Source organism: Capsicum annuum, chromosome 4 (assembly GCF_002878395.1).
Source record: "Capsicum annuum cultivar UCD-10X-F1 chromosome 4, UCD10Xv1.1, whole genome shotgun sequence".
In the NCBI taxonomy this organism is placed as follows: Eukaryota; Viridiplantae; Streptophyta; class Magnoliopsida; order Solanales; family Solanaceae; genus Capsicum; species Capsicum annuum.
The window spans coordinates 210,980,952-211,004,121 of NC_061114.1; the positions used below are offsets into that span (position 1 = coordinate 210,980,952).

A 23,170-nucleotide genomic window follows, 5' to 3' on the forward strand; every position below is an offset into this window, starting at 1 on the left:
AGTGGTCCTGATTCGGTATTTGAGGCTATGGAAAAAGTTAAGTTGATTAGGGAAAGGTTGAAAACTGCGCAGAGTCGTCAGAAGTCATATGCGGATGTTAGAAGAAGAGACCTTGAGTTTGAAGTTGGTGACCTAGTGTATCTGAAAATTTCACCCATGAGGGGGGTGAAGAGATTCGGAAAGAAGGGGAAGCTTAGTCCCCGTTATGTTGGTCCTTACAAAATTCTTAGCTATGTTGGTAAGGTAGCTTATGAGTTCGAGTTGCCTTCCGAGTTGTCCTCTGTTCATCCAATATTCCATGTCTCTATGCTTAGAAAGCATATTAGCGATGCTGTAGTAGTGGATTCCTCTGTGAGTGCTGACATTCAAGAAAATCTTTCTTTTGATGAGATTCTTGTTGAGATTCTTGATTTCAGTGTCCGAAGACTAAGGAACAAAGAAGTTCCCTTGGTCAAGGTGTTGTGGCGAAACCAATCTGTTGAGGGTGCAACTTGGAAAGCTGAGGCGGATATGCGATCCAAGTACCCGCACCTATTTTTTGCGAACTCCAATCAAGCCGAAGGTACCGTTCTTTCCTAAATCATGCACTTTTGATAAAAGTTGCAGCAGTTCAACTGTTATTTATTATGTGTTCAGCTAGTTTCTTGAATTTATACATTCTATGTTGCATTCAGAGTAAGAAACGATGTGGTGATGAGTCTAACGAATGGTTTCAGCTGTATGCTCTATTCCCTATCTAATCTTGGCATGTCTAGCATCATTCGAGGACGAATGTTTTCAAGGGAGGGATGATGTAATACCCCAGGAAATTTTTTGTTGAAATTTTGTGAGTAAATTCTATCTTCTAGAATGAATTATAATTTTTTCCATACAGAATGTCTTAGATTATAACCCACCATTGCGTAGAGTATCGAATAAGCTTTCCAACGATATGTGGATCATCCAAAACGGACACCCGAGCGACGAGTTTTGAACATTCCGATCGAACCATGAATAGTAGTGAACATAAAACGTGCAGGAAAAAGTACTGAGGCCTGGCGTATTTTTGTTCCAAATTTAAATGATCATAAATCCTTGTACATAATGATCTACGTGATCTACTATATATAGATGGAAAGCTCTGCGAGTCCTCTTTCCAATGAAATTGGTTTCATCCAATTTGTCTATCGGAGCAAAATGTTATGGTCGATCTACTTCAGCCTATCAAAAGTACACTTTTGGGTCAACTTCAAATGATCATAACTCCTTGTACATAATGATCTGGGTGATCTACTATATATCAACGGAAAGATCTGCGAGTCCTCTTTCCAACGAAATTGGTTTTATCCAATTTGTCTATTGGAGTAAAACGTTATGGTTGATCTACTTCATACTATCAAAATAGTCCACCAAAGGACAGATTCAAGAATTATTTAATTTTTAGGGGCGTTTTGGTCATTTTCCCTCACCTAAAATCTGTCCAAACCCTATATTAAAGCCTATTCGAAGCATTATGTGTTATATTTCATCAAATTCCCTCAAAAAGAAAACTCTAAGCTCCTACATCCAACTTCAAGAACCTCCAAAGTTCACCATTGATTCTGCAAATTTATTCAAGATTCCAAGTTCCTAGTTCAAGAACTCCAAGAACCATCATTCAAAGGCACAATTAACAGCTCAAAAATGAGTATCGATCTAAAGTTCATCATTCAAGGTATGTAGGGTTTTTCAACAAGAACTCTCTTTCGTTCTTGTGCCCACAAGTAATTTTCTTTACAAAAGCATGATTTTTATTTGATTTTTACGAATTTGAAGCATGAACCCATATCTTATGATGATTATTATGAAATCTTGATGTTTATGATTTGAAATATGAATTTACATGTGTGGAGATATAAAGCATGAATTTTGAACGATATTTATCATGATTTTGATATTTGGGTCGTGAATCCCCGTTGAAAATTTATCATGATTTTGATATTTGGGTCATGAATCCCCATTGAAAATTGTATTTTTTTTAGAAAGTGTGTGTTATAAGCACATTGATGTTGAATATTTGAGATATTTTGAATGATTTGACCTTTTGGTCTTAATGGAGTTGTTTTGAACTCGAGTGTAAAAGAAATCCACAACGTGGTTGATTTTGATAGATGGGAAGCATGATGGCTCCCGATGTATAGTTATATATTACTGAAATTATTTTGTTGTGGATTGTCTTAGAAATGATCTGATCTAAGTCCGGGAGAAATCTTTAGCACCGAGTGGGAGGTATAAAGCGACCTTACTTTCCTAGAACTACGTGCCCCCGTAGGAGTGAGCCTGAGGCTGATTTATATAGTGATCACTAGTTTGTGTGGATTTGATATCGATAGTCCTACTCCGATGGCAAGGATAGGATGGCTCTCCCCAACGTGGGTTGTACGTTGGACTCCATGTAGCTCACATGGTTTATGTCGGTTATAGGATCTCCCAGTGTGTGTGTGTTTCCTTGTGTCTATGGTGAATGGTGAAGTGATTTGAAAGTGGAATTGTGAAAGTTATTCTTTCGAAAGATTTAAATGATATTTACATTATGAGAATTGATATTCTTGATGAACTGAAAGTGATTGACAAATTATTTGATGACTCACATGTGTTATTGTACTTATTTCATTCTCTCATGATTATGATGATTTTCTTTGGGCCATGTGAGTCTTTCATACACATGCATATTTCTTATAAATATTTATGATGATGATGTTTATACAACTGTACACACCCTCATATACTCGGTTCCTTTCCATGGTACTGACCCACATCTTTAGATGTGGGCTGCATTTTCTAGGAATGTAGGTTTAGGTGCTCAGTTCCAGGCTCGACAATGATTCTTCGGGCACGCTGTTCTACATCCTCTATTGTGGTGAGTCCTTATGTTCCAAGGACGTAATGTCTGATGTTCGTTTCACGGAATTGTTTACATTTGATAACTGAGTATGAGTCAGTTGGGGCATGTCTCAATGGCTGGCTGGTTTTATTAATTTTCTTAGAGGCTTGTCAAACTACTATAGATGTTGCGAGTTGACTAATAAGTTGTATTTTTTTATCTTTCTGAAATTCTTTTATTCTTGGATGATGATTATTCTGTTGATATTTGAGGGTTATTTATGGAAACCCCGTTGATTTGTGTTGAACTGAATGAAAATGGATCAAAGGGTTAGCTTGGGTCTATTCGTAGCCTCAAGCACCCTGTGACGCTCCGGGACCTATTTTTTGGGGCATTACACAAGCTGGGCCACAGACTTAGAGATTGTTCGTATACTAGGCAGGGGAACAGAGATGCCCGACCTCAGACACAGACTACTAGTGCACCAGCTCCTGTAGCTCGTTTCGCCCCTGCTCAGGGTGCTTCATCTACCACTGCTGGCGGTCAGTTCCAGAACAAATTCTATGCCTTACCATCCCATCAGGAGCAGGAGAATTCTCCTGATGTTGTTACTGGTATGCTACGTGTCTTTTGCTTTGATGTTCTTATGTTGTTGGACCCCCGGTCAAGATTCTCTTATGTGACCCCATTAGTAGCTGTGAATTTCAAAATAAGTCCCGAAAGGATTCTTGAGCCTTTCCAAGTTTCCATACCAGTAGGGGAGTCAGTTGTTGCTAAACAAGTTTATAGAGATTGTCCTGTTACTGTTCTTCATAGATTCATATTTGTCGATTTGATAGAGTTGGACATAGTGGATTTTGACCTTTTCTGGGTATGGATTGGCTTCATTCTTGTTATGCATCTATAGACTGTCATACTCGCGTGGTTAAGTTTTAGTTCCCTGATTAACCAGTTTTTGAGTGGTCCAGGAGTTCGGTATCTCCCAAGAGTTATTTTTTCTCTTATCTCAAAGCTAGAAAGATAATATCCAAAGGTTGCATCTATCACCTAGTTTGAGTCAAAGACACAAAATCCGAGGCTCCAACTATTCAGTCAGTCAGTATTGTTAATGAGTTTCCTGATGTTTTTCTGGAAGATCTCCCAGGGATACCCCCGATAGAGAGATAGAATTTGGGATTGACCTTCTTTTTGACACTCAGCCTATTTCTATTCCACCATACCATATGGCACCTGCAGAGCTTAAGGAGTTGAAAGAGCAACTCAAAGATCTTTTAGATAAAGGTTTCATAAGGCCCAACGTCTCTCCTTGGGGCGCACCTGTTCTTTTCATGCAAAAAAAATATGGCTCTTTCATACATGCCTTGACTATCATCAACTTAACAAGGTCACAGTCAAGAATAAGTATCCTTTTCAAGGAATTGATGACCTATTTAATTAGTTGCAAGGTGCGAGTTATTTTTCAAAGATAGACCTTAGATCCGGCTATCATCAACTTAAAGTAAAGGAGTGTGATATCCCAAAGACAGCCTTTCGAACCCGTTATGGTCACTTTGAGTTTCTAGTCATGTCTTTTGGGCTAACCAATGCTCCAGCGGCTTTCATATACCTCATGAATCGAGTGTTCAAGTAGTATCTTGATATGTTTGTCATAGTGTTCATAGATGATATCCTTGTTTACTCCCGTACTGAGAATGACCATGTGAACCATCTTAGAATTATTTTGCAAACTCGTAGAGATCATCAGTTGTTCGCCAAATTTAGGAAGTGTGAATTTTGTCTAAGGTCAGTAGCTTTTTTAGGTCATATTATTTCAGTCGAAGGCATTAGAGTTGATCCCCAAAAGACAGAAGCTGTAAGAAATTGGCCCAGACCTATCTCTCCATCAGACATTAGGAGTTTCTTGGGTCTAGCTGGCTACTACTGTCGTTTTATTGAAGGTTTCTCTTCTATTGCATCCCCTATGACCGTTTTAACCAAAAAAAAGTTAAGTTCCTTTGGTCAAATTCCTGTGAGAAGAGTTTTCAGGAGTTGAAGACTCGACTCACCTCAGCCCCTGTGTTGACTTTACCTGATGGTACAGATGGTTTTGTAGTGTATTGTTATGCCTCTAGAGTTGGTTTGGGTTATGTTTTGATGTAGATAGGTAAGGTTATAGCCTATGTCTCTAGACATTTGAACCCACATGAAAAGAACTACTTAACCCATGATCTTGAATTAGCTGTTGTGGTTTTTTCTTTGAAAATCTAGAGACACTATCTATATGGTGTTTATGTTGATACGTTTATAAACCACAAAAGCTTACAGTATGTGTTTTCTCAGAGAGAGTTGAATCTTTTCCAGAGGAGATGGTTAGAGTTGCTAAAAGATTATAATATGAGCATATTGTACCATCCGGGCAAGGCCAATGTAGTACAGACGCCCTTAGCAGGTTATCTATAGGCAGTGTTGCTTATGTAGAGAAGGGTAAGAAAAATTTATCTCGTGATGTGCATTGTCTAGATAGATTGGGTGTTAGGTTGCTTGATTCTGCTGAGGGGAGTATTTTGGTGCAGAGTAGTTTCGAATCCTCTTTAGTTTCAGAAGTGTGAAGGAGAAGCAAGACTTAGATGCTAGTTTGGTCAGACTGAAAGAGTCAGTTAAGGACCAAAAGTTAAAGGTTTTCTCCCAAGAGGGAGATGGGGTATTGAGGTTGCAGGGTAGATTTTGTGTTCCTTGTGTTGATGATCTGAGGCAGAGAATTATGACTGAAGCGCATGGCACACAATATTTTATTTATCTCGGTGCTACCAAGATGTACAACAATTTGTGGGAAATCTATTTGTGGAGTGGCATGAAGAAGGATATAGCAGAGTTTGTGGCGAAGTGTACGACATGCCAACAAGTTAAGGTAGAGCACCAGAGACCTGGTGGTGTAATACAAGAATTTGGTATACCCGCTTGGAAGTGGGAAGAGGTGAATATGGATTTCGGGACTGGTTTACCTCTTTTGCGTCGTCATCGTGATTCTATTTGAGTTGTTATAGACAGGCTGACTAAGTCAGCGCATTTCTTGCACGTGCATACATCCTATACAGTTGAGGATTATGCTTCATTGTATATTCGGGAGTTGGTCAGGTTGCATGGAGTTCCCTTGTCTATCATCTCAGATAGGGGTACTCAGTTTACTTCTCAATTTTGGAGGGATTTCCAAAAGGGTCTTGGTACCCAAGTTTATTTGTGTTTCATTTTTCATCCGCAGACAGATGGTCAGGCTGAGAGGACCATCCAAACTTTGGAGGATATATTGAGAGCATGTGCTCTTGACTTCAAAGGTATTTGGGATGGGCATTTACCATTGATTGAGTTTGCGTATAACAATAGTTACCATGCTAGCATCATGATGGCACCATTTGAGGCTTTGTATGGTAGAAGATGTAGATCACCCATGGGTTGGTTTGAAGTGGGTGAGGCTACTTTGACCTTATGCAATATCTGAGGCTATGGAGAAGGTGAAGTTGATTAGAGAAAGGTTAAAGACAGCCCAGAGTCGTCAGAAGTTATATGCAGATGCGAGAAGAAGATACCTTGAGTTTGAAGTTAATGAGTTGGTGTATCTGAAAATCTCGCCCATAAAAGGGGTAAATAGGTTTGGCAAAAAGGGGAAGCTTAGTCCCCGGTATGTTGGCCCCTATAGAATCCTAAGTCGTGTGGGGAGAGTAGCCTATAAGCTTGAGTTTCCCGCAGAGTGGTTAGTTGTGCATCCTATCTTTTATGTCTCTATGCTTAAGAAACACATTGGTGATTCCATTGTTGTGGATCCTTCAGAGAGCCCAGATATCCTGACTAGCCTTTCATTTGAAGAGATTCCAGTTGAGATTCTAGACCACCAGATCCATAAACTGAGGAATAAAAAGGTTCCCTTGGTCAAAGTGTTATGGCGAAACCAGTCAGTTGAGGGGGCTACATGGGAAGTCGAGTCAGATATGAGATCCAAGTACCCGCACCTATTCTCTATAAGTTCAGATTAACTCGAAGGTATCATTCTTCCTTAATTCATCCCTTTTCCAATAAAAGTTGCAGTTATATAGCTATTCTTAATATAAGTTCATCCATTCTCCGATGTATTTAAGATTTTAGAATGATAGAGAGTCCATTTAGTAAGTTACTTCAGCTATGCATACTCAGTTTTCTCTATACTCTTATCTTGACGAGCGTCATTCGAGGATGAATGTTCCCAAAGGGGAGATATTGTAATACCTCCAAACTTTTCCTTAAGCTTAATTTCATCTCTAGAAGGCTAAGAAATGACTTCCTAAGTGTGTTACATTTAAACCATATAGAATTTCCCTAATTTCGACTGTTTATCATGTGAAAAAATTAATTAGCTTTCCAACGATATAAGATCCGCCCAAATCCAATAACCAAGAAAGAAGTTATGGTAAATTTAACTCCTAGTCGTAAAACAGCGTCATTTTAGTGCTTGGCGCATCGCGGAGAGAGTCTATTTGACAATTGTCAATTTCCAGTGGAACTCCGCGATACCGGCGCATTGCTCTGAAGTTCCAGGTCCCAACCAGTGGGACAACGTGATAGCACTGCGTCGCTGTGACCCCCAAAATCCCGTTTGTCAAATTCCAGTGAGCCACCGTGATAGTGGCGCATCGCGGTGGCCCAAAAAATTGGGTTTTCCTGTTCAATTTTTCCAGCTTCGTATAGAAGTTAAAAGGGGCACTTTGGACTTTTTCCACGCCTCTTAAATTGTCCAAACACCTGATCTAAGGTCATTACAAGTACCTTATACGACTTTTCTCTAGATTTCTCTCGACAAAAACCCTAAGTACCCAAAACCTCTTCCAAGGATCTCAAGAATTCACCATAGATTTTCCAAATTTAGTCAAGATTCAAGGTTCCTAAGTCAAGGGCTTCAAGAACCCTCATCCAAAAGTACGAGAAAGAGCCTCAAGTAAATTTATCCACCCAAGTTCATAACCTGAGGTATGTGGGGTTTGAACAAGAACATTCTTTTCGTTCTTGTGCCCAAATTGTTGATTTTTATTAAAGAATTTCATATTTTTGCAAGTGGGTTTATACCCAAAATACTTTATTTTGAGATTATGAGATTACGAGTTGTTCAAGTCTTGATTTGCATGATTATTTCACTATTTTATGACATGAGTTGAGAAATCATGCTATGAGTTGCACATCCTTGTATCGATTTTATATTTCCAAGATTGATGTCATGATTTAAGCTTTATTATGAAACGGAGATTATTTGAGCATAAGTATAAGTTTTAAATCAAGTATGAGTTTTGATGTTTCTTAAAGAGTATGTTGTTTAATATGATTTAATCAACAAGTACTTTGATTTTAAAGAAAGATTACTTTTGAGCCTGAGTTAAGACAGAAATCCACATTATTCAGTCTTTATGATTTAAAGCTAAGAGAATTATAATTTGGTCTGCACTATAGACCCTTGAGTTATTTTGAGGTGGATTTCCCAAGAGTTCTGAGTTGAGTATGGGAGTAGTATTTAGCACCGAGTTGGGTATGATTTTGAAGTCTCATACCCCAGAACTACGTGCCACCGTAGGACTAAAATTTATGGGCCCAAGGTCGAGATAGTGATCACTAAGTTGAGGTTATACTCCCTGACAAGAGTATAATGTCTCTCCCCAACGTGAGGTTTCTTCTTTAGGAGGACAAGAAGTTGGACTCATGTAGCTCGTCTGGTAGTAGATGTCTTGTGATGAGGAAGATGCTATTCCCTTGCCTTTGTTTGTATTAGGTTAACCTCGTCACAAGACATCTACTACCAGACGATGCTAGGTAATATTAGATTCAGACCACAAGACTCAGTAGATAAACTAGAAAGGATAGATTTTGGACCATACAATTTAATTGCTTATCCTTCTTGTAATTTATCTTTTAGATCAAGACCTGAACATGTTTTAGATAGACCGCAAAAATGCTTAGTAGACAACCTATGGATAGCCTTTAATAAATCAGACCATAAATATTTTTTAGCATCCATGAATGCATTATGTCAATATATGTCAGACAAAAGTAAGCCTAGGTTTAAATATTATGTAGTCATACATGGTAGAACAAATGGAATTTTTCAGACATGGTTAGAAGTAATGAATTCTGTAAATGGTATGAGAGCCTCTCTTTATAAGGGTTTTAATGATTTTTTTGAAGCCTCAGATTATGCCAGAGGACATTTAGGACCAAATTTTTATATATCTCCATCCCTTAGACATAATCCTAACCAGACACCTCAATATAATATCCAAAAAGACACCGAAAAAATAATTTTTTGTGATCACTACACCTCAATGACCGAATCATTCAAAAGATTGAATCTTCAAAAGAAAGCCCTTATCACAGAAAATTCTAAATTAATGGAGCAAGTACAGACTCTCCAAGATAAGCTCAGTAAGTATCAGACAAGGAATACAAATGCAAGTACACGGATACAGAGTTCTCCATCTCCAAGAAAATGGATGAGAAGGGTGTGCATTCCCCTCTGAATGCTAAAAAATCTACTGTACCAGATGTTGGTACAGCTAGTCCAGTTCAAACGGTAATTGGTAAAGACAAGTCAAATCCGTTAATGGCTGTCATTTTGCCCAAAAATGAAGATGAAGCTTGTCTTTCATCTAGACAAAAACCTCCTACTACTATTAATAATAAATTAAAGAAGACTTTGATTTCTAAAAAGAAAAAAAAAAGAAAATTGAGACCATATTCAACAGATACTAGAAAGGTTTTTTAGTAACCTAGGTCAAGACAAACATATTGATATAGCCAGTACAAGTACAGACAGAGTAGTTCCAGATATAAGTAATACAACTAACAATACTCTAAGATTAGACGAAGAAGAAGACGAGTATCAAAATAGTTTAGCCTATCTCCAAGATGCACAGGATCCGAATGAAGACAATGACTCAGGAATGAGTTTTGACTCCATTGCCCTGCACAATTTGGACACAGAATAGATGGCCACAGAAGATAATCAGACATATGAAAAAAGAGTAGAGACGTGAAAGAATAAACAACCAGACATGGAGATGTGAAAGAATAAAAGAAACAACTTACTTTAAAAGATAAGGTCCGTTAGGTGGGGATGCCTACTTTGTGTCCTGTACAAATAATAGAGTGCTTCCTTTATCATTACCCTCCAAAAAGGGGAAAAACTCTAGAAACACGCGTCTGCAAAAGTCAAAAAGAAAATCGTAATGCATATAACGATGGGGCCCAATGAGCACCCGACTTGCATTATTAGATTCTTTTTTAAGCTTTTTATCTTTAAGTGTCTGCCATTTGTTTGAAGGCCGCGTAGAATGTGTTAGGATCACTCCTTTTTCTTTCTTTGAGTCTACATAAGGTTTAAGATATTCAGTAGAAAGATAAAACGAAATATAGAAAGAAAAATCTTAGAATAAAAATCCTCTCCTCAACCAATCTGTCCCTCGAATGTATAAACCTTCCTTTCTCAACTTACCTCTCCTCTTTGTATAAAATCAAGTTTGTATTATTAAGTGTTGGGATCAATTGTTTTTCCGTTTTTCTGAAGCTCTTAGGAGATTTCCAAAAAGGAAACCTCTTTCCAAGTTACTTCATGTAAGTTCTTATTTATGCTTATTTTCCCCACCAAAAAATATGTTTTCATATGTTATTATGTTTTTATAAATTTAATATCAGTCATGTAAATTATTTACTTTAATATCAATCATGTAAATTATTTACTTAAAATTGACCCTTAGTATATGGTTAGTCTCTTAGTTTCTTAACAACAATGATGGATTACTTGTAAATTCCTAGGAATTCTGGCCTTGATAGTCCGTCATGTCTGCAGAATAGACGAAAGGACGAGTGTTAGTTGCCAGATGCATGTTCTGGGATGTGGCTAAAGAAGTAAGTTATTAAGAACATAGGCTAAGAGAAAGAGATGAACAGGGTAGAAAAAAATATATATATATATATATTCAAATTTGGGGGGAAATAGGCTAAAAAGAACTAAAAAGACGAAGAAACAATAGGAAAGAGGGAGTACTGAGTAGGATTTAAAACATATTTATTTAAAAACCTCTAAAATATCTGCACATAGATCACCTAAAAACATAAATATTATTTTATTGAAATATCTTTTATCTAAGCGTTTATATATATATATATATATATATATATATATATATATATTAGATAAAGTGATTTCCAAAGGAAAGAAACAAGAAAGTGATTCTTAATATTTTATTAGAAAAAGAATGCGTTTAAAAAAATATTTATTAAGAAAATGATCCAATTAAATAGCAATAGGACATTTTTAAATCAAACCTATTAACCGAAGACATTGTAGTTGAATTGCAAGTAATTTACTTTTTCCCTTTACCCTTTTCCAATAAAATAATTAAAGTACAAGTACTCAAAGGAATGGATTTAAAAGCGTTATAACGGCTAGTAAACCAAGTTCCTGGGGTGCAATCTTCACCTCATACCGCTCATCCTTCAATTCTTTCGAATTCATTGGATCCTTTTCGGTGTTCGAGAATCTCCCTTCTTCCACTCCGTGCGAGGCTGAGAGATGGAAGCCGCGCAACAGCAAGAGCAGCAACAATACCATTCATGGAAGCTGAATGTCCGGGCCAAGGCTAAGAACTTGAATTTCAAATTGGTAGCCTCCAACTTCTTACCCAATTGCAAGTATTTCCCATTTTCTCTCAGTCTCAAGTACTGCAGATTCTTCATCCATCTGAAATCTCAAACACATACCTCTCCAAATCGCAAGAAACCTAAAATTTTCAAATCAAAACTCCCTCGATTTCTCCAGAGACTCCGTACTCGACAACGTTCCAAGAACAACAGAGTTATCAGTTCCAAACCTAAGAACCTTAAGGTAACATGGAAATTTTACTCGTATGAAATTAAAGCCTGCATATATCTAGCTAGTGTTTTTTTTTTACCTACTGTATAAAGAAACGTGGTGGCAGTAAATTAAAGGCTGCATATTCTAACGGATTTCGGGTATTTGATAAATTAATTATTTCGGGTATGCCTACTTTTTTTCCCCTTTTTTTTGAAACATTTCGGGTAGTTTTGGTAGCGATGAAATTTGTTAGAGCAGATGTTCCTTTTAGAAGGGTAGAATCTAAGTATAGTGTTGAACAAGTAGGTGTAAGTGTAACTGTTAAGTTCTACAGATGTGAACTCAACGGCGTCTGTTATAGTGATCTTGCTACTGTGAAAAAAATATGCTAATGTGCTCAATTGTGTGAAATTTTTGAATTAGGTCATGTTAGTTTGAAATCTGATCGTGTTTTTCGTTGCAATCATAAGGGACCTCATCTTTTCTAATGCAGGCAACTATTTCCCAGAGTTCAGTGGTGTTAGGAAACCTGACACTTTTCGTTCAGTCAATCTATCAGCAGGACAAAGATGGAATCTTTATACTTGGTTCTATTGTTTGTATTTGCTTTGCTTGCTTATTCAAAAATTTCATGGCAACAAAAGCTTGGACATTCTTGGTTTTTGTAATTGGTGCCCTAGTTTTTTGCTCAAATGTGATGCATCTCAGATTCATAAGCCACTTTGATCATCACTATCTGTCCGGATTCTTGTGGAGGGCTTTCAAAAATGCTGCCTCCTCTGCCTGTTTATATATACTCTCTCAGGTGCTTACTACTATATCGAGACTAATATGACGTTTGTGCTCCTAGGGCGGAATGGAACGGAATTCAGAAGCATTAATGCTGTGGAACTGTCTATTACTTTAAAACTATCATTTTGGGTCAAAGTATATTTTGAATCTGATTGTTCTATTGAAAATTTCAAGGTCAAATTGTCCTCTTTATTAGTATAATTTGTTCGCTACAAAGTCAAGTTAAATGGTTTTACATAAATGTTACTCCTGCATCAGACTCTAAATTGTGAAACACTAGAGCACATGGTGCAAAAAGTGCATAAATTAAGCAAAGAATTTTTCTAGACTCAAGTAGACTCTCTGCTCATTTCTGCTGTCACCTCTACCTTTATTTAAGTCTCTTTAGTTTAATTACATGTTCTTTCCTAAGCATGTTTAAAAAGTTAACTCCAACAGATATGATCATTTTGTCAAAGTGAAAAGGAGATCATTTGAAGAGCCAAAAAGAGAAGGATTTTTGGTCACTACTCAATATGCACTGAACAGCTAGTAAAATCATTTAGCATAAGCCCATGAACAAAACGGTGCCCTGAAAAGAAAGAAAAAAACATGACAAATGGAGAAGTTTAAGTGAAACCTGATCTTTTTGAAAATGCTATCGTTAGGGACCACATAGAGCCATTTCTTGATATTAAATCAACAAGTTGTAATCAGAATTCCAATGAAAGTGTGAATCGGGCTTATCCTGAAAATCTTAGACAAAAATCTGAAAGGCCATATTGTGAAACCATTGGTCCTTATGACAAAAAACAACTAGTCTTCCGGTTCCAAGTGGTGCTGCAGCTGAAGACTTAGAGAGTACTTATAAAATGGTCAAATTAGGATGATTATTTTTTGAAGTACCATCTCAAGTTAGATTATTCCTCCAGTTTCATTTCTTGATAAGAAGATCACTGGAACTGCAATGTTTCTGGTTAGTGTCTACTTGTTTCGTGCTCTAATTTTGTAAGAAACAATGAAGAGAAGAATGCACAAGAACAACATGTTGTACTGGCTAAAATTTTTCAAGAAAATCAATTGACACAGTGCACTTTGTATTGATTAAATTCTACTGCAGCTAAAATTGTGCCTACCCTGAATACTGCATGCCACTTAAAGTAGTAAATGAAGATGCAGGAAATTGGAATCCTTCTGATCTACTAAAATCTTTTAGAAGGACAAGAATTTCCATAAACATTTTGGATTAAATGTATTAATTTGGTGCCACAACAAACATTTAGTGAGGTACAAGGCTGAATTACTAAACTAATTCACAACATCTTTCACCTACACCTATCAGATATTCACGAAAGCAAAATATCCACAAATCAGGCGACTGTTTGTATCTTAGCTATGTGGAGCAGCTGAATTGTTCAGCACTTCAAGATAGATTTCTCTGAGATAAAGTTGTGATTAGATATGAATTTATTTTGATAAAATTGCTTGTTAATATTGAAGATTTGCAAGTAGAAACTAGTATTTTACTTGAAATACACAGTCAAACCAGTATTTCAATGTTCAAACTTAAAATTCTCGTACTGGAGTTCAGTATTTACAGATATGCAGTTGCCGAAACTAGTGTTTGCAAATGTAAAGGTTTACTGATACTGAAATATTTGGTTGAAGTTGGAAAATATTGGGTCGACTATATGAAGTTAGGAGTTGAAAATATCCAGGGACCAGCTTCCGCTTTCCCCAGAATTCTTGGTCATGAAGCAGCTGGGTAACTAGCTTAATTTTCTCTCTTAAGAATTGCTTTTGCTTTTAGCCTTTTACACTTCTTTTTTTAGTTCATTTTTTCCTATATATATATCTAACTGCTGCTCTTCATAAATCTTCCAATTAAGGTTTTAAGGAATTAAGGCGTACCATATGAAGGTTGGAAAGAAAGATGATCTCACATCTTTTGGCGTTTGTGAGAGCAATTTGAGTATCTCGATGGACTTCATTTTGTAGATAAAATCTTCGTCGAAATAAGTAACTACATTATTATGAATGGGCATGGACCAGTATAGCAAATAAGTCTAATATCAAATTATGTGGCTATGTTAGGGATTCAGGTTGATAAATAGAAGTCTCAAGTGAGAAATATTCTTCTCCTGATTTTCTTCGGGTTAACTTGTTCGATTTTAGTTCCGTATCCTATATATTGTTATTCAATTGTTCATGCATATGAGTTAAATTTCTTGTAGTTTTGGTTTAGTGTGGTGGAGAGTGTAGAGGAAAATGTGGAGGAAGTGAAAGAAGGGGACATAGTGATACCAGTATTTCAAAGGAATTGTGGAGAATGTAGAGATTGCAAGTACCCAAAGGGGAATATTTGTTCAAAATTTCCAGAGGACTTTTACTGTGGGATGCCAAGTGATGGAAGCAGCCAAGGATAAAAATGGAGAAAAATTGCACCATACATTGCCAGTATCCAGCTTTTCTGAGTATACACAGTTGTGGATGTCACACAAGTTGTGTAGATGAGTCCTGATTTTCCCGTTGATGAGGCTTATTTACTTTCTCGTGGAGTTTCTACAGGTTTGTTTCGATGTGTTCTTTTTTTTTTTTCCTTTCGTTCTGTTCAGTAAGTATCCGGAAGGAAAGCTTTGGCGTAATCGGTGAAGTTATTATCATGTGATCAAGTTGTAGAAATAGCCTGTTGCATAATGCAGGATATATAACGCGTATAGCATAAACTTAGTGCACTGGACTATCCTTTTTCATTCTATCCAATAATTATCTGATCGAAAAGGTCAATCGCTGCTTGTGTATCTTAACATATACAAAAGTGGTGCCTTGCAACAACATATCCAATATAATGTATTCCCACAAAGTGGGTCTGAGGAGGGTAACGTATACGAAGTTCATACCACTACATCAATGAAGTAAGGAGGCTGTTTCCGAATGACTCTGTGCTCAAATTGGGGTCTTGGAGCAAAAATTATGAAGTATGAAGTATATTTATCTTTTTTTTTCCTTTTTTCTTTCCTGTAAAAAGGTTTAGCTCAAAGTATATATCCTCATCAATATCATGATAACACCATTTTGTTAGCAGGATTGGGAGCTGCATGGAAAGTTGCAGAAGTTGAAGAAGGTTCAACTGTGGCAATATTTGGTCTTGGAGCCGTGGGCCTAGCGGTAACTCGTGTTTTTTTAACACCAAGATAACCCATTGCTCCTACAATCTCTGTTACAGTCTTTGCCCTTCGGGTGAACACTTTGTGCGCATTGAGTAAAGCCCTACCGTATAATAACTTGCAAACTACACAAAAAATGTAAACCACACTGAGCAAGCCTTGTGCAAACTCAATTTTATTTGTTAGAACAAAATTCCCCAAATAACTATGCTTTTTCTGCATACACTTTGTACCACTAACCAAAAAAAATTCGGACGGGCAATTTTTATGGCTAAACAATACGATTTATTGCTAATTTTATTTAATAATAAATTAGCAATTAATGATAAAAAGAATCATGTTATAGCTACGGACAACATAAGGACAAATACGATAAATTTGGTGCAATGGTTTGTTTAACAGTTTTAAGTATAATATTATAAGGAAAATTTGAATTTTGTGTACTGGTAGTATAAAATGCACCCTTCAGCATTTTCAATTTTGCTATTAATTTAAAATAATTAACAATCATCACATATCAATATGTTTAGATGATTTCTTTTACAAAATGATTAGTCATGTTTTTCACGTTACTATCCTTTTCATAAATGACTAGTTTAGGTGTACGCGTCTCGCGTGTGTACCTTACTTTATTGAGTTTAAACATTACACTAAATAGGATATTTGTTTAAATAATAAAGATGAATACAATAATTAAATTCAACGTCTTTTGGAGAATTTATTTAATTAATTAAACCTAACCTTTAGGGGTGTGCATCAGTCGGTTCGGTTCGGTCTTATGTATTATCGATTTTGTTTATCGGTTATTGGTTTTTAAATATACTATACCAATAACCAAACCAATAAGATATTTTTTATCGGTTTTTGGTTTATCAGTTTTTAGTTCTTAACGGTTCAGTTTTGATTTAACCAATAAGAAAATATGCATAAAATAAAAAAAGTAGCAACTAACAAGAAAAGAAATGAAATCATAGTTGCAGCAAAAATCCGACATCATGTGTTTTATTTTACAAGAATCTTCAAGCTTGAATAGGTTTTTGGGAAATTGAATAGGTTTGTAGAAATGAAAGAGAAATATAGAGTAGGTTATATATATATATAAAAGTAGGGGTAAAGTGTAATTTGAAATATTCTTATTGGGTTATCGATTTACCCAATAACCCAATAAAAAAAATAACACCAAACCAATAATCCAATAAATTTTTTTTATAAAACCATTAAAAAACCGTTAACCTAATAACTCAATAAGAATAAACCAATAATTTTTTTATCGGTTTGATTTATTGGTCGGTGCGCTTTTTGCACACCCCTACTAACCTTTACCAAAAAAAATTATCAAAGTCGATCGACATTCATCTACCACCTATAAATTGCAACAAAACAATATGATGATAGAGACATTAAAACAATATTATTAAATCTAATCTTTACACAAAAATCTTCTCAAAGTCGTCTGACACTCATTTATCACCTGTAAACTATAACAAAATAATACGCTAATAGAGATATCAAAATAATACAACTAAACTTGCCTTTACACAAGAAAATTTCTCAAAACAGAGATATAAAAACAGTACAATTAAACCCGATATTTACCTAAAAAAATCCCTCAAAGCCAACAAATTAATACAATAGTGATTATAAAACTTCAGTTTTGATGAAAATAATTCTTGTCTGAGTGAAAAATTTGACCCTAAAGAATGACTTGAATGAAAATAAAGAAGATATATATATACACACACGTTGAATTCTATTATGTTGACAAAAACAGTGAAGAAGTTGAGGGTTAGAAAATTAAGCATCCACCAATCTAGACATGCAACCGAATCAAATTAGATGAGTATCAAACATATTTTTCCAATAATTAAACCGATTTCTTCTCTAGTTTAACGTGCATCTCAATATTTATAAAAGTATTTCTTTAATAGGGTCCTATTTTAGGCATATTTTTCTATTAGGAGTATTTTTCTAATTGGTCACTACAAATGAAAATATTAATTGATTCTCCTTCTATATATTTTAGGAGTCCCATATATTTTAAGAGTCTAGTTAATATAATAAAAATAATTAAATAATAAATTTTTTTAAAAAAATGAAAAGACAATTTTGTCGTGAGGAGGGTATTTAATGAAGGACAAAAAGATTAAATCACTTTTCTAAGGGTCTTCATATTTTTAATATATTATATAGATACAGATTTATAGATTATAGAATACTCATGTTTTCCCCATTATTGTCCTAATCATCTTTCCATTCCCCTATTGGCCCCCTCTCTCCTTCCTAAAATACTTTAGGAATTGATTGGTAGATGAGATAAGAATAATTAATTTTAAAAAGGAGTTTATTTCATGTTTGGTTAGGACAAAATACATGAGATAACTCATTTCGAAATTAATTATCCCAAAATTATAGTTTTTTCTTATTCCTCTTTGAGAGTGAACTAATTTCAAAATTAATAATCCCAAATTAATTTTATTTCCAACCAAACTACCCCTAATGCATTACACGTATTTTCCAAATAAGGAATATAATGTTTTATATGTTCACTCAATCCACAGTATAAAGCGAATATTAGGCACCCAAATAAAACATGTACCACATGAAAGCTGCACGTTCACCTTATTATATTGGCAAAATGACCTTCTGGACCCCTATACTATGTTGGTTTTGTAAGTTGGACACTTCTACTTGCATGTTTGTCATCTGGACCCCTAAACCCACTAAAAATCTATATTTTAAACCCTTTGACCATTGACTTTACTTATGTGGCATTAAAATGCTGACTAGGACGAGGAGAGTGATTACAATCGCCTGGGGTGCGAGTGGGGGTTAATTTTTTGCCAAATTATATTAAAATAATTTTAAAAATAAAAAAAGGATTAATTTTTTTTTTAATTTTTTAATTTAAAAATATTTTAAAAAATTTAAAAATAAAAAATTTTAAAATAAAAAATAAACCCCACTCCCTTCCCAGTCTAGCCACTCCCCCACCCCATCCCAGCCAAGTCCTAGCCCTGTCCTAGCCCCTCCACCCCACCCAACTTTTTTCAGCTTTTTAAATTTAAAAATATTTTTAAAAATTTTAAAAAATAATATTTTTTAAAAATTCAATATTTTTTCAGCTTTTTAAATTTAAAAATATTTTTAAAAATTAAAAAATATATTTTTTTTAGAAAACAAAAAGGCCCTCCCCCACCCCCAACCCCATCCATCACCCCACGCCCTCCCCCACCGTCCCCCACCCTATCCACCAGTCACCACATCCCCTACCCCATCCACCAATCACCACCATCCCTCACCCCATCCACCAGTTCACCACCAATCCCGTCCCCCATCCAGCACCCTTCCCGTCCCCCACCCTCTTCTCATCTTCCACCCTTTCCTCATTCCCCCACCCCATCTTTCACCTTCCCCCAAGTAACACAACCACCACCACACCAGCATTCCGTCACTCCCCCACCCCACAACATTGCAAAATCTCATCAAGAACCCCAGCTTTACAAAGCCTCATTATAAAATTTCATTACAAAAAATTTTCTCCTCTAAGTTCATTAGCAGCTTTGGCCAATTTTTGTGTTAAATTTCAATTTTGGGGTAAGATTTGATCAAGATATCATGGAATTAATTCAAATCAAACACTATGGAATTAATTCAAAAAAAATAATCAATTGCATTTCAATTTTACCATGAAATCACCTGCTAACAAAAAACTTTAAAATTTCACACCAAATAACTAAACACAATCAATGGATCTTGAATTCATATGATTTTTTTTATATAAAATCTAACAATTTTAATTGCTTTTTTTTATTCATTGGAAGTAGAATATATTAATTGGAGTTTATAAGGAAAAGAGGAAGGAGAAGAGAGAGAGAGAGTAGAAGAAGAAGGAGAAGAGAGAGAGTAGAAGAAGAAGCAGAAGAAAGAGAGAGAGGGGGAGAATAAGAATCGGGGAAAGAGAAAGAAAAGGGGAAGAGAGAGGGAAAAGAGGAAAGGGGGGGGGGATTGTTTTAAAAAAAATTATTTATTTATTTTAATATTTAATATTTTTTATATTTAAAAATGACGTGAAAGCTGACATGACAGCTGACGTGGCGAGAGTGTGTTACACTCACCGAAAAAGTGTCTAAAATATTATTTTTTAGTGTATTCGGGGGTTCAGATGACAAACATGTAAGTAGAAGTGTCCAACTTACAAAACCGATATAGTACACGAGTCCAGAAGGTCATTCTGCCTATTAGATTCCCTTCCTTCCTTTTTAATTACTAGTCAAGTGTACGTCCCCCTTAAAAAACTTCACTATTATGAATTAGACTAATTTAAAGTCATGTAAGATTAATTTCTTGATAGAAAAAAGTTTACCTTCAAAAGGTTTTCTATTTCTCTCTTTCTATACCACCCACTTCAAGGCAGGTAAAGTCATATTCCTTGTCATGCATTTCTCATGCAAGACTAATAATTATAAATTATAAAATAAATATATGAAAAAAATAAAAAAATAAAAAAGATACGTTGAAATATCTATTATTTAATATTATACTTTGAAAGAAAAAATATGTTTTAAAGTTTTGATAATGACACTAAAACATAAATTGAGCGAGGCAAATTATTCCTAGCTTTCATCTGCAAGAACCTGATGGAAGATTGAAATCGATTATAAATTTGAGTTGCTAACTTATGAAACTTTGTTTAATACTTATCTGACCCTATGATTTATTTGTTATCATGACAAACCACAATTTTCACTTTATTTTTCTCTCAATAGTTTTTTTAAATGTAAGTATGATTCTGACAAAAGAGTATTAACTTGAATTGCACCTTAATAAGAAATAGAGCTAACACGAATAAAAAATAAAATTTAGAACAGAAAAATATACCTTAAATTCACTCATAATCGGCATGAATTCTCGTTTGCACGTTTCACATAAATCTTTCTTCATCTGAACAAATATATTAAAAATCAATTAATAATGATTTATTTACGAAGGCAAATACAAATAATTTAAAATTATATATAAAAAAAAAAACTCATCTTAAAAGTCAAAGAATCTTCAATTTTATTAAGCCTAATTTAAATCAATAACAAAAGAATGTGAACTTATTTTGAAGGTAGTTTTTTTTTTCTAAAACAAACAGAAGCTTAAAAAGCCTAGAAAGAAAAGCTCATATTAGCAAAAAAATGGTGAAAAAGGTAAAAAAAGAATTTGGATCCATGGGTTTGGAATGCATATGCCAAGCCTATATATTTAATTAAATAAAATGTGATTCTTTACATATATTTTAGGATTGTTAATTTCTTTTCATTTATTTTAGGACTCATATATATTTTAGGATTCATATACTTTATGCAGTTTAGGCTTCCTAATTTCTTTCTATATATTTATTTTATCAGGATTCTTCCCATATATTTTAGGAATCCTTAATTTAATAATATAATAATTAAAAAAAAAAATTAAAAGACGATTTTGTCTATTGCAAGGTGTTTTAATGAAGGGCAAAAAGCTTAAATAACTTTTTTAAAAGTCTTCACACTTTTAATATATTATAAATTATAGATATAGATATAGATATAGATTGTAGATATAGATTATAGATTACAGATTATAGATATAGATATAGATTCTATTCGTTGTTTGTGAATTTAATTAAATTTCAAAGTTAAATTAGATTCAATTAATTTAATTTTTTAAAATTAAAATTTAGATATTTAAAAACTACATGAAAAGTAATAAATTATAATTATCTTTTTCAATTTGATTAAAAAATATATCTTAAAATATTGATCAAAATTTATATTGTTTGACTCTAAAAAAAAATAAGTAAAAAAGAATGAAGGGAGTCACATTTCATATATCTTCTTTTATTTTGAAGTAAATTATAATTATTCTTGTAATAACGGCTTAACAGGTCGCACAAGGAGCTTACGTGGAGCTTCAAAAATAATAGGTGTCGATTTAAATCCAGAAAAATCTGAAATTGGTAGGTATTACTTTCTTAATCATCTCTCAATCAAAAATGGATATCAATTGTTATAGAAAAATGGATGTCAAATGTATGATTACCAGGGAAGAAGTTTGGACTAACAGATTTTATTAACCCTACAACCTGTCGCGAGAAATCAATTAGCCAGGTTTGTTCAATTTTCTTGTTTTTCATTCTTTAATTTGTGCAAGACAAAAGAAAAATTACCAATTAATTTGCCTAATTAAATTATTAATTAAGTGTAATGTTGACAGACAATAAAAGAAATGAGTGATGGTGGAGCTGACTACTGCTTTGAGTGTATTGGACTGGCCTCCTGAATGCAAGAGGCTTTTAATAGTTCTCGCAAGGTTTTACTTCTCAATCCTTTTACGAATTCCATCGAATTCAGTAATTTTAATTCAAGTTAAGCTTTATGTAGTTGTCTTAAAATCTCTCCTCATTTTACATATTATTAACTTAGAAATTCTGTAACTCAAAAAGGTGTAGAATTTAGGATCATAATTTTAAAATTCTGAATCCATTTCTAAACATTCTTATAATGTGTACTTCGAGGTCTGATCTCTGAAACCTCAAACCAATCAACTGGAGAGAGACAACGCCTACCATATAAAGCCTCGAAGGGATTCATCTCAATGCTGGAATGATAACTATTATTGTACTATGCTATATAAACCCCACTAATCATATTTATTTCAGATCAATGTTATACAAATATAAATAAAATATTCGTAATTGTAATTTATCAATTGAGGATCTATCACAAGTAGTTTATCTATTTCTGAGGTAGGGATATGGCCTGCAAACACTTTAGCCATCTTAGACCAACTTTATGAGATTACACCAGGGGAGGACATATAGCCAAATTTTTGGTGCTCCGACACTCAATAAATTTTACGCAAATTAGGTATAATTATATTAAAAAATATATAAAATACGATATAAGATTTAAAAAATCATCTAGTAAGTCAAGAAAATAGTTGGGTGCTTTAGTATAAAAAATATAAATAGTGGTATATTCTCATTAATTTTGATTCAAAATATTAATTAAATAGAATAATAATTCCTTTTTATATATAAGTGAAATTCAAATTGATATGAAAATGCAAAATATATTATGATTGAAAATTATAAATAAAATTAAGTGTGAACAAAACTTTAACCAAAGTGGATAGGTACGTCAAGGAAAATAAAATAACAATAAAACTTGACTTTAAGGATTTAATAACATATCTAGGAAGTTAAAATATAAATAAAATCATTCTTCAAAATGTATACATTTTTTTTTTTTGGAAAGACTTATGTTGTTTATTAAACGATTCACTTTTTCCATACAAACACTAATTAAAAAAAAAAACCCAAATTTTAGGTACATAATTCAAATAAAGAAAGGTTTAATAACTAAATTTTAATGAATTTTTTAGTTTTAGAAATTATTAAAAAATAGTAAAAAGACGATTTTGTCTATTACGGAGTGTTTTAATGAAGGACAAAAAGTTCAAATCACTTTTCTAAAGGTCTTCATATATATATATATATATATATATATATATATATGAAGA

At 34.1% G+C, this 23,170-nt stretch overlaps 1 non-coding gene across 1 annotated transcript in view; it reads left to right on the plus strand.

The window, feature by feature from the left end:
• Positions 1-11,230: 11,230 nt before the first annotated feature.
• The window catches only part of LOC107869517, a 40,497-nt gene continuing 28,557 nt past the window's right edge, over positions 11,231-23,170 (plus strand). Inside the window, exons 1-7 of the transcript XR_007054832.1 lie at positions 11,231-11,717; positions 12,181-14,223; positions 14,704-15,026; positions 15,544-15,633; positions 21,534-21,605; positions 21,692-21,756; positions 21,863-21,958. This is a non-coding gene — a transcript (alcohol dehydrogenase-like 1). The remainder of the gene's footprint in view (positions 11,718-12,180; positions 14,224-14,703; positions 15,027-15,543; positions 15,634-21,533; positions 21,606-21,691; positions 21,757-21,862; positions 21,959-23,170) is intronic.